At 39.8% G+C, this 12,700-nt stretch overlaps 1 long non-coding RNA gene across 2 annotated transcripts in view; it reads left to right on the top strand.

Annotated features, from left to right (window-relative positions):
• The first annotated feature begins 1,976 nt into the window (after positions 1 to 1,976).
• Positions 1,977 to 12,700, top strand: part of LOC116089117 — a 13,771-nt gene continuing 3,047 nt past the window's right edge. The window contains exons 1-6 of one of the 2 annotated variants that reach the window (XR_004118164.1): positions 1,977 to 2,106; positions 2,252 to 2,475; positions 2,814 to 2,915; positions 8,351 to 8,512; positions 9,274 to 9,410; positions 9,700 to 9,851. This is a non-coding gene — a long non-coding RNA (uncharacterized LOC116089117). Of the gene's footprint in view, positions 2,107 to 2,251; positions 2,476 to 2,813; positions 2,916 to 8,350; positions 8,513 to 9,273; positions 9,411 to 9,699; positions 9,852 to 12,700 lie in introns of those variants that run through there. The other variant, XR_004118163.1, reaches the window with a different exon arrangement.

The following is a 12,700-nucleotide window of genomic DNA, read 5'->3' as shown; positions in this document are numbered from 1 at the left end:
TATTAAAAGCTGGGAGCCTATGATGTGCTTTTCTAAGAACAGTGTTCAGTCACTTACAACATATCTCAGTGTGAGCACACAGGCTACTTAGCACCCCACTCACCCCCTCAAAGAAAACAGAAAGAAAGAATTCCTGCTAAATGAGTATTTGTCTTCCCTTCTTTCTAATTCTACACTTTGCCCCCTTTTTAAAAGACTATCCCATGAGAGGAGGAAAGGCAATTACAAGACATCATTTCTACTATTTACCCATCTCTGCAAATATTTAATTCTTGGAGTAGGGTTTCATACACATCAATCCTACTTTGGAAACTGAATGCATCTGTGGACACATAGAGAGAGGTTCTTTAGAAGATGGCATCAGGGGTTCAGGAAATCCACAGAGACCACAGACCTGGGAAGCATGTAAGCTATCTTCTTGCTGGAGTACAGGCAATTTGCAGTACTGGTCAGCTTTTAAGTGACTCTTAGGCCAAAACAAACTAATGGAAAAGCAAGTTTCATTGACCATATAATTTATAGAATATTAGGCCTTATTGAAACTGTCTGGAATCTTCAAGAAGATTTTTATAATTTTTATAAATTTATTCTTTGAAAATTTCTTCCATTATATAATATATATTTTGATGACCATTACCTGCCAACAACTCCCACAGAGCCCCACACCATGTTTTTCTCCAAAGGTCCTTTTGTTTTTAAGTTTCCTAGTGATAAACAAACCCTCAAACAAAACATTTAATGGACTTCTTGAATTACACACTCAAAGTGTATGAACTCAGACATCAAGCCTTGCACATTTCAGAGGTTCAGACCCCTTGAGTTGCCATCTCCTAACTATAGTCTCCTGATTACATATCAGATATATTTCTTGTTCCAGTGTTTATTAAGTAGACCAAGGGGGAGAGAGATAGAGAGATAGAGAGAGAGACAGCTGTAAGTATTTGTGGAAAGAATAACAGAAAGAAAGCCAGGGACATAGGGCACAGCTTTATTCTCAGACACAAAGCTCCCTGAGTTTGAGGCCAACCTGGTCTACATAGCAAGTCCCAAGGCAGCCGTGGCTGCATAGTGAGACCCTGTTTTTTATTTGCTTGTTTTTAGAACAGAAGGAAAACAATTAAACATAAATTGCTATAAACAACCTTTTTATACAAAATTAGGTAAAACAAAGATATGTACTATCTTAGAGATTTTATTGCTGTGATGAGGTACCATGACCAAAGGCAAGTTCGGGAGGAAAGGGTTTCTTCGGCTTCTATTTTCACACCATAGTCCATCATTGAAGGAAGCTGGGAGAGGAACGCAAAGGAGCCTGGAACCTGGAGCAGGAGCTGATGCAGAAGGCATGGAGTGCTGCTTACTGGCTTGCTCTCCATGGCTTGCTCAGCCTGCCTTCTTATAGAACCCAGGACCACCAGCCCAGGGAAGGCATCTTCTACAGTGGGCTGGGCCCTTCCATACAAATCACTAACTAAGAAATTCCCTCTCAGCTGGCTGTTATAGAGGCATTTTCTCGATTAAGGTTCCCTCTTTTTAGATAACTCTAGTTTGTATGTCAAGATGACCTAAGACTAGCCTGCATATGTACTAATGAAAACGAGTTTTATGTTTCACAAGCAGTATGAATTGAGTGAGTTTGCTACACATTCTGCCTCTATTTGAGATCATGGACCAACCAAATGGATATAGGCTGTTTGTATACCCTTGGTGGACAGTAATGTATGCCAAGACTGTTTGATTCACTCTCCCAAGCAGAACTGCAGTATCATTATGAGCAGTGATTGCTTAGTTATTATCAACCCGCATCCTTCAAGCTGGTTTCTACCACTTCTTTCTCCTTAGCGTCTCTCCACGAGAGACCTCTCAACTGAAGCTTAATTAAATGTGAAGAGGAAGCCTGAAACCTTTGAATTAGCCTTCCCATTCACGCCAGATTTCTTTCACTCTCACAGAGCCAAGAAATATGTCTCTCCTTCTGTCACATCACTAACAGTCCCCGGCTGGAAGAATCATCATGCTACATAAATCATTTGATGGAAAGATCCTTAAATACCAGTTCTGAGCTGGGATGGGAACATAATCCATTCACTGGATTCATTCCGTAAAGTATGTGTCCCCAGATAGACTTTCTGGAACTTGAAACTTACCTGCTACATAGTTTAAAGGATGTTATTGACTTTTTTTCTATTTCAGAATAACAGAAGTGTTTGTATTTTTTTGTGACCTTATCTTTGTTTATTTCATCTTTCAGTTGACATTCAGTATGTAGTTCACAAGGTTCTGCCCTCAGGGAAAACGTAGAACACTAACAGAGACACAGAAATCAACTCCCACCAACAGTGAGCAGAGTGCCATGTCTGGGTGAGCAGAGTGTCCTGTCTGGAGCCAATGAACTCACTATGTGAACACACAGTTATGACCTGGAGGTCAAAAGAAGCTTTCCAAGCAGGTGACGACTATGTAGTTTTCTGAAAGGTGAGGCAAGTTAATCCGAGGAGTGAGGTGAACATTTTAAGAAAAGCATCGAGAACAAGATTTCAGTAAGACAAAGAAGAAGGAGGAAATTGGTGAATGGCTATTCTGGACTGAGGAGGCTGTGAGAGAGGAAGGAGGCAGAGAAACATGGCAGGTCTAGGGGGCCCATAGCCTCAGACTTTCCCCTTTATTTTGTTTAGGAGCTTTCCCAAAGTGTGAGACACCTCCACTGACCCTCCTGATACAAAGTTAATCTTTATGTAGCATTCCTGTCAAGATGAACTGTAATATTCCATTAAGAACACATTCCTGTGTTGTGTTTCTGTTTTTCTCCACAGTAATCATCTTAGTGAGATACTTCACATTTGTATTGGATCAAATAAAAATAATTCAATCAATGAACTTGCCTTGTTAGGAGTCTTTCATCATTTAAATCTCAAGTGAGTTACCTTTGCCATTATATAATTTAATTTTAAAGGGTATTCTGATGCAAATCAACGTAGCTGACACCACATCAGAGCATGCTCCATGCACAGGGCACAGGCGTTGAGCAGGCTTCAGCATAATGTTTTTCTTTCTTTCTGGGGCTAGCATTTTCCCTTTCCTATAAAAATTACTTTGATTTTATGAGCTAAAAACATGGATAGGGCTTATTTGAAGATAATATTTCTTTTGAATCCTACAAATGCACATATTGCATCAGATCACTCTACAGCAATTTACAGTTTGCACTAACTGGTGTGTTAGAGCTTGCTCACCTTATATCCCCATAACCGTGGATGCTTTCCTTAAAATTAGTGCCAGGGAAGTCATTATGATCAGCTGATGAGGGAAGTCACAATGAAAAGTTTCATTGTGAAACTTTTGTTACATTTTATTTATTTGTATGTGTGTTTGTATGTGTGTGGGGGAGTGGGGGGGTAGGTGTATGTGAGTGCATGTGAATGTCAGAGAACAATGTGATCTTCAGGAGTTGGTTCATTCCTTCCACCATGTAGTTTGTAGGAATTATATTTAGTGTGTCAGGCTTGAGAGCACATACCTTTCATCACTGAGTCAACTAAAAGCTTTGAAAAGAATTAACCCAAGCAAGTGGACACAGCCCCTGGCTGTAGAATGGGTCAGGCCTTAATGTGTTCTGTGGAAGCAAGTTTCCAATGAGTGAGCTCTGTTCTTTGTATCTTGTACAGAAATGTGAGTTTTTGCTTCTGTCAATGATAGAATTAGAGTCCTATTCTGCTCTCTCTTTGTTTAGTTAATATAAGCAAACAACCAAGTGAATTCAAATATTGGATGAACAGAACGTCTTAAAGGCATCTACAGAGCAGCAGCTCTGCCTTCTCGGGTGTGTTTCCCAGGGTGACGTTTGTCAAGTGTGGCTTCTGTCTGTCCAGTGCGTTCCCATAGCCCGAACTGCTGCTCTTCAGCACTCAGGAATGCTGCCGCTGCTTTCTCCTCTCACCTTCTCCCTCACACAGATCTGTGCTCAGAGTGTTCAGTGGCAGTCATACTGTGGATTTAAAATGCAGACCTGGACCATAACTGTTCGTTGGGATTCATAGGCTCTGATTCCAAAACGCCTACCAAGTATTCTCATTACATGTTGTGGTAGTCTTAAACACCAGGCATTTTTTTCCAGCAAATTCTTACTCAAATATTGATAAGAATGCTTAAAATAAAATGATGAATAACCATGACATTCTAAGAGTTACATTTGTGGCAGAACTGAAGCAAAAATTATCAAAGTATAAAATAATTTCTCAAATATTTAAAGCTTCATTGGGAAGGACTCAATATACTTTCCATGAATGAAAATAGAGCAATAAGATACTTTGTATATTCCCAGGCAAGAAGTATTACAATTTTCTTATTAAGATGGGAAGATAACAGACAATACCCATGCACAGACTTGGGGAATAAAACAAAGATTGCTGCTGAGCAGACATTTATGAGGTGGGTGAGATGGAAAGATGAGGGCTCCCAAAATAAAGGAATCTTTAGAAAGCAAAACATAAGAAGAGAGGATAGTGGGTCCTTTCAAGAGAGTACCGTCTCAAGTGTGAATAACTGCACAGGGTGGGGATGATGACATAGACCTAAGGGAGAGCCACGGAATGGGTGTAAGCTGGCTACTCTCAGTACCAGTGCACGTCATGGGCAGGAGTAAGTGAGAAAGGGAGAGAAGGTGGAAGAGTGGAGGACAGAAGAGAGAGGGGAGGAAGAGGGCATCACACACACACACACAAATATACATAAACACACACATACACACATGAAGAGAGACAGAGAGAGAGAGAGACAGACAGAGACTGAGAGAGGGAGACTGACTGACTGAATGATAGGCTGGTAAAGAAGAGAAGAGAGACTCTAAAAACCCTCTGGTTGTGGGGTAAACAACATATAAAGATCAAGAAAAGAGGCAAAATAGCACAAAGGGTCTACTCTCTCCAGAAGATAGAGAAAGGGACTCAAGAAGTGATGAACATGGACTCTGTTCCTGTGAGAGTGCTGGCCTTTTACCTCCTGAGCCATTTTGCTCACCTCTATACTTAGTGCCTAACTAATATATATATATATTTATCTTTTAATTTTGAGGTTATAATTAAATAATCTCCCCCTTTACTGCCTTTCTCCCTCCAACTCTCTCATATACTCCAACTTGTTCTCTTTCAAATCCATGGCCTCTCTATTTTGATTAATTGTTATTAGGTGTGTATCTGTGTGTTCCTGAACACACAAATACAACTTGCTCAGTCAGCATAATGTTACTTGTATGTATATTTCAGGGCTGACCATTTGGTATTAGATGACCAGTTGGTGTGCTCTTGCTTGGGGAAGACTATTTCTCCTGCTCTCAGATACCCATAGCTCTTTGTGTAGGATTGAGGACAGGGTTGGCCTGTTTTCCCATCCTCCCCCTTCCTGGAGTCAGGCCACGTTTTTAGGGCACAGGTTGACCTAGGATGCTCATCCCTGGTCCATCCTTGTCTAGGCTCCATTGCCTCCTGCAAGATGTTCTGTCAAGTTGTCAGAAATATGTAAAACCTTTTTCTTTGAGAGAAATTTTACTTCTGGCTGCCACCAGCTTTCATCCTTTTTTTCTTGGCTTAAAATTCCATGGAAGAAATGTCAGTTTCTTGGGTCGTTAATAGTCTGGTAGCCAAGGCGAGAGGGCAGTGTCTTTAGAATATTTTCATTTCCACAAGGAGAGTTGCAGTATTGTTTTTGAATCATTTTACTTTTCTTAAGATTAAATATAAACTAAAATCATTTATTGCTATCTCATGTTGATAAGTCGAATATAAATAGTTATCACCACGAACAACGTTAAAAATATAAACTGATCTACCATTGTTTCGGGCAATTTGTTGGTATTGAGCAATTTATTTTTTTAAAAAAAAGCTCATGATATTTTAGCCAGAAATACTCCTTTCAGAGTTTAACTTTCAATATAAATTTGCATAGTATCGTTTGTCACAAGTTAACAAGAGAGAAGACAATCACTATAAGCTATAGAACATCCATTGATATCAGCAGGATGAAGCTTGTTTTAAGACTGTAGGGAAGAATTCGTCTCTGGACCTGGCCTCCTCTTACTGTTAGCAATGACCTCTGTACAGTGCGCCTCAGGTTCTTGTTTCCTGTTCAGCAATTAGAATTTATACATTGACAGGAAAGTGAAAGGACAAAAGTTGGACAGAGTACCAGCTGAAGCGCTGGCCACCTAAAGTAAGTTACCATCTGCGACCTATGCCGAAGTCCTTACACCTTTCAGCCTGGGGCAACTTTAGGACAGCAGAACACACAGCATTTGCAGCAAGAAAACTATTCCATATATACTATCAGTTTTAGTTGTTGACATGAAGTGCTAAAATAATCCACTTCAGCTTCTAGGGATCTGTTGACCTTTTTTTTTTTTTTTTATTGGTTATTTTATTTGGTTACATTTCAAGTGTTATCCCCCCTCCTGGTTTCCCCTCCAGGAACTTCCTGTTCTTTCCCCTTCCTCCGTGCCTCTAAGAGGATGCTCCCCCCACCCACTCCTGCCATACCTCTCTAGCATTCCCCTACACTGGGGCATTGAGCCTCCACAGGACCAAGGGCCTCCCCTCCCATTGATGCCAAATAAAGCAATCCTCTGCTACATCCACGTCTGGAGCTATGAGGTCTCTTTATATGTATTCATTGGTTGGTAGTTTTGTTCTATGGGGTCCAGTTAGTTGATATTATTGTTCTTCTTATGGGATTGCAAACCCCTTCAGCTCCTTCAGTCCTTTCTCTAACTCCTCAATTGGGGTCCCCAGGTTCAGTCCAATAGTTGGCTGCAAACATCTGCATCTGTATTGGTCAGGCTCTAAAAGAGCCTCTTGGGGGACCGCTGTGCCAGGTCCCCGTCAGCAAGCACTTCTTGGCATCAGCCGTAGTGTCTGGGTTTGGTGTCTGCAGATGGGATGGCAGTCTCTGGATGGCCTTTCCTTCAGTCTCTGCTCCGCTCAGTCCCTGTATTTTCTTTAGACAGGAATAATTCTGAGTTAAAGTTTTTGAGATGGGTGGATCTAGAAATGATGACATTGCCCTAACAGACTGAAATCATTGAAGCATGCCATTAAGATCACTATTCGATGTTCAGTTATTGCAAACCACGTTATAACGATGAGTATGTTAATAACAGATTTTTACCATGTGTGTGTTGGCACTAGTCACTCAGTGGATGATTAGCGTTACTAAGGTAAGTGCAGAGAACTGAAAACAAATCCTGAGACTGGGAGAATGCGGTGTAGATGAAATCTGAACCATGCTGGCTGAACTCACTGTGGGGGCTGGGTCTTTTACGGGCATGTGATGGTTTCCATATGTATAAAAGAAAATTCTTTAAGTCTATTAGGGAGACAGGTAAAAGAATCAAATTTGTGACATGATTCCAGAGCATAGGACTAGAAAGCATGGAGTCAGAGAAAGAAGAAGCAATAACAGGGAGTGTTCAGAAAGTGTCCTGGCAGTGCTGGGTAGGAGCATGGACATCTCTACCCCTTGACTGGATGACTGAGGGTTGTCCCTAGAGCCATCCTGTCCCTCCAGTCTCAGGCTGCCTTTGACCTTTTAAAGTGACCTCACATGGATCTCAAAGCTGTAAGGGAGAGCATTTGAAATTGTCCACCAAGGCTGCAACAAGAGTCAGACGTAGGTCAATGGGAGTATGAAGTCATTTAAAGTATTCAACAGGACATAGGTGCTCTGACAGTTCATCAGCAATGAGCTTTGAAACAAAAACATGAATCAGTCAACATCCTAGCCACTCTGAAAATAAATAGAAAACCCAGCATGTTTTTCTGTTCCCAAAACTGGTTTCAATTGCTTCCCAGCATCCTCCAGGTCAAGCCACAGGCTTCCCAATGCTCCTCATACCTCTCCCCCTATCCTAGGCCCAAACAGATTACCACCAGCTAACAGGTAACATCTGTCTTCCAACTCATTTCATAGGATGCTATTTTCATTCTGCCTGAGCCACATTTCAGAAGATAGCAGGCAATTACCTCTTAGTTTTCTGATAATTTATTTGTGTTAATTTCATCCAATTTCCTGTAATACAATTTTAATGTGTGTGTGTGTGTGTGTGTGTGTGTGTGTGTGTGTGTGTGAAGTAAGGTCCTGAGGATGTATTAATCCAACCAGATGCGACTATATCCACTACCACATTTTTTTAGCTAAATTTGAAACAAGCTTTATTAAATGTTGGCCAGGTCCATACCTGGGATTCCCAGAGTATGGTATTGGATTACGTTATTTTGAACCTTATAAAGGCAGAACCCAGAAGTCTGTGTACTTCTCACTTTTGTCCAATCAGGAGCAAACATACATTCTGATGTACTTCCAGATTACATACCTCCTGTCTAAGTGTGATCAAGCACTCGTTCCATGCAGTTGGGCACAACCAAGCTTGTTTACCAAAGTGAAAACACATGGCTTGTTATCCTACATGAACAACAACCCCAACATTCCAGGAAGCTATCTGTCCTTGGGCAAGTGGGATTTACAGGTGAGAGGGATTTTTTGTTTTATAAATCTCTTATGCATAGTAATTAAAACTCAACACATTACTTTAGCTATTACAGATGTAGCTCAGCTGGTAGCATTTATGCGTAGCACACAGCATGCATGAGGTCTGGATTTGATTCCTACCATGAAATAAACTGAACATAGTGGTACAAGCCTGTTATGCTAATATCCCAGCCAGTAGGTGGAGGCAGGAATATCAGAAATTCAGGTCATTATGAGCCACATATCAAGGCTAGCCCTGAAGCAGATAACATGGAGCCCTGGAAGCAGAGAAAAATAAGTTAAGACATAGGTCAATGGGACACAGAGTCTCCTTTAGTTAAGTGTAGTCATGTGACTATGTTCCTATGATGGAACTCAGCAAGAATAATGTTTGCCAAGGCATGGAAATGTAGGACAGTTCTTACTTTATATTTATTAGTGAAGCTAGCCTCGAGGAGAATCTGGATGCCAACTTTCAAATGCAGCCTATGCTACCAAATAACCCTATGAAATAGCAGACTACCTTCCTCTTCCCCTATGTAAAACAGAGCTAAGTTGCATCTATTGTATAAATCTGAAGTACAATCACATGACTTTACTCATAGACCTTTGTTGCTTTAGCAACTTGTTTGTTATAACAATCATCTGACGTTAATTAGTACTACTTTATAATTGAAAGCACTTCACAGAACATATCCAAGTGCTTACTCTCCTACTATACTTTATACACTGTGTTTTTATCTCCACTCTTAAATCAAGGCACTGAACGAAAAGTTATCAAGGACTTGGGGTCAAGCTTAAGACAGATTACAGGACTTGGAAGATGAGACAAATAGCTGCTATGGAAGCAGCCACAGAAGTCTACAATCCGTAATAATCATGCCAGCCAGTGCACAGTGAGTACAAAGGCTAAGGCTGAGTCAAGACAGAGCATTTTCTTGTGCTCACCCTGCTGCATGGCCAACCTCTCAGCTCTCAGCTGTCTTGCAGTCCTAGAGGTTTCTGAGGAATAACTAGGTTTGTGAAGTTAATTTGTTTTTGTCAGTACTGAGGGTTGACTTCTAGCTGCAGTTGTTTCCACAGGCCTTCTTACTTGGTGCCAATCGCACAAGGCTTTCTTAATAAAGCTCTGTGCCTTTCATGTCTAGTAAAATATGGCTGTCTTTTTCATCCTACTCTGTCTAGGATGGGATTTCATGACAGACAAAGCTAGAAGAAGTTTGCAATTGATTGGAATTACGCTGGGCATAAGAACATTAAAGAATGCCTTGTAACTCAGTATGTAGTTTGAAATCTATGAACATCTATCAATATCTATGGCTTTTTCTCAGGTGCATAGTACAGCTCCATGCAAATGCTTTTAAATGTAAGTTTTATTGAGATAGAATCCATATGCCATAAAATTCAACCCTTTAAAGCGTAGTAATTTGTAGTGTGTTTTAGCACAATAGTACTGTCTAACTCAGAATGCTTTCCTCATAGCACAAAGAAATTTTATATCCATAAGTGGTCTATACCCATTCCTCCCTCCAGTCCCTCATAATAGTTAACATACTATATGTACTGCTCATTTGCATATTGTAAACACTTCCATATGAATAAAATCATATTGTATACTGTTTGTAATGACATGCTTTTCCACTTGGCATAACATCTTTCATCAATTTTTGAGCATAATTTAGTTTTTCATTCTTTTTAAAAAAGATTTGACCATTTTTATTTGATGTGTATGAATGTTTGCCTGCATATATACCTGTATACCACATGCATGCAGAGGCCAAAAGAAGGGGCAGATCCTCTGGAATTGGAATTACAGATGTTGTGAGCTGCCATGGGTTGCTTGATAACGAAATTTGGGTCCTCCGGAAGAGTAGCCAGTGCCCAACCACATAGCCACAGAGCCATCTCTCCAGCCCCAGTTTTTTTTCATTACTTTTGTTTTGTTTTGTTTTGTTTTGTTTTTCAAGGCAGGGTTTCTCTGTGTAGCCCTGGATGTCCTGGAACTCACTCTGTAGACCAGGCTGGCCTTGAACTCAGAAATCCACCTGCCTCTGCCTCCCAATATGGCCAAATAATATTGTACATAATATTGCTTATAACATATTTTATTATCCTATTCTTTATTTAACAGGTCTTTGAGTTGTGTCTACTTTTGGTGATTATGAGTAATATGCCTATGAACTATTATTGTACACCAGAATTTGTGAAAATAAGTATTTTTCAAAATTTTTTTATATATATTTCTGTAGGAATCCAGTTTCAGAGTCACATGACAACTCCATCTTTATTTAGCTTTCTGAAGGACTCACATCTTCATAACAGTAGAAGAACTTTACAGGTTCTCAGAGCCCTTGCCAATACTCCATGGACTCTGGCTCTAATCATACCTCTCCTGGAGGTGTGACTTAGCTTTCCCCCTGGTGGTCTTGATATACATTTCCTAGGTTAGACTTGTGATTGACAATTTTCCCCAAACGCATTGGCTGTTCCAACTGGAGAAACATCTACCTCTGAGTCTTTGTCCATTTAGTTTATATTGGATTATTTGTGTGTTGGTGGTTTTGAGCTGTGAAAGTTCACTTGCATGCTCTGAATGAGGTTGTTCAATGAGATTTGTGAATCGTAGACTTTTTCCAAGTTGATGAACCATCTTTACATTTTTGAGAGCACCCTTTGAAGTTAAAAACAAAAAGGTGTAGTTTTGGTAAAGCCCGACTATTGTTTTGGCTCTCGTAGTTTTGATGACATCTTTATGAGTTACTGCACAATTCTAGGTCACAAAGATGCCCTCAATTTCTTCTGAGCTTCCCACTTTTCTCTTTTACCTGTGGGGCTGTGGTCCTTTCTTCATTTTCATTTTTGTATATGATTTAAGTAGAAGTGCGTTTTGTCCTTTTGCATATGGATATCCAGTTATTAAACCTAATTTATTGAAAGTCTGTTCCTTCCCCCATTCAATTATTTTGGCAGCTTTGTCACAAATGAACTCACGATAAGCATGTGGGCTGCTTTCTCAGTTCGGAATCCTATTCTGTAGATCTGTGCACTTATCCTTACACATGCACCCTGCTCTCCTACTTTGTATAGCCTGGCGTGAGAATTCTCTAGCACCATTCTTACTTCCAAGATTGCTTTTTTGCAGTTCTGAGTCCTAGAATTTCCACATACTTTTTAGGAATAAGTTGAAAGTTTTGCAAATATGGTCCCTTGTATTTGCTAGGGATTGTATGGACCCTACCGATGCACGTGTAGAGGCTGGTCCTCCAGTCTATGAGCACTGGTTGTTTTTGCAGCTTTTTAGACGGTGCCTTATAGCTGGGTGTCCAGCACTGCATGCTGATCATTGAACTTATGAGTACTTTCCTTTTCCTGGTGTTATTATCGATGTAATGGTTTGATTCACTCAATGCCAAAGGATTAATGAATCTCCTTGAATACTGATCTTTAATATAACCTCAACTAAAATGCCTATTGTTGCTAATATTATAATTGATGGTGTTCTTAAAATTCTTTATGTAAAACCAGGTCATCTGAAGATATTACTTCTTTCCCAGTTGGAATATATTTAACTTGGGTTTCTTGACTAATCGCTCAGTATAGTTTTGACTGGAAGCTAAGTGTGGGTGGTCTTTGACATTAAGCATGTTGTTGTTGTGGGCTTTTTACATATAATTTTTTAATAGGTTGCAGAAAATTCCTTCTGTTTCTCCTTGTTTGGTTTGTTGTTGTTTTTAATTATAAGATGATTTTGAATTTTTTCATGGGCTTCTTCTACCTTAGCTAATATACAAGCCCTATGCATGTTTGTGACCACCCATGATCCTAGATATACTTTGGAGTTTATCAAAACTCTCAGTGGAATGCCATTTGTTGTTGTTGTTGTTGTTATTATTATTATTATTATTATTATTATTATTATTATTATTATTATTATTTGCTTGTTTATTTTTGAGATAGCCTTGCTATGTAGACCAGGCTGGTCTGGAACTCTCAGAAATTAGCCTGCTTCTGCAGGGAGTGCTGGGATTAAAACTGTGGCCAACCATGTCCTGATGATTTTTCTTAGACTTTTTAAAGTAACTCTTTGTGAACTCTGAGCTCTCACAGTTAATACACTGTTATTTTTTTTATTTACATGTAAATTTCTCCATTCCCAGTTTCCCCTCCAAAAAACAAAGAAACAAAC

This window comes from Mastomys coucha, unplaced genomic scaffold, assembly GCF_008632895.1.
Source record: "Mastomys coucha isolate ucsf_1 unplaced genomic scaffold, UCSF_Mcou_1 pScaffold14, whole genome shotgun sequence".
NCBI classification, from domain to species: Eukaryota; Metazoa; Chordata; class Mammalia; order Rodentia; family Muridae; genus Mastomys; species Mastomys coucha.
This window is presented reverse-complemented; position numbering and strand designations above follow the sequence as displayed.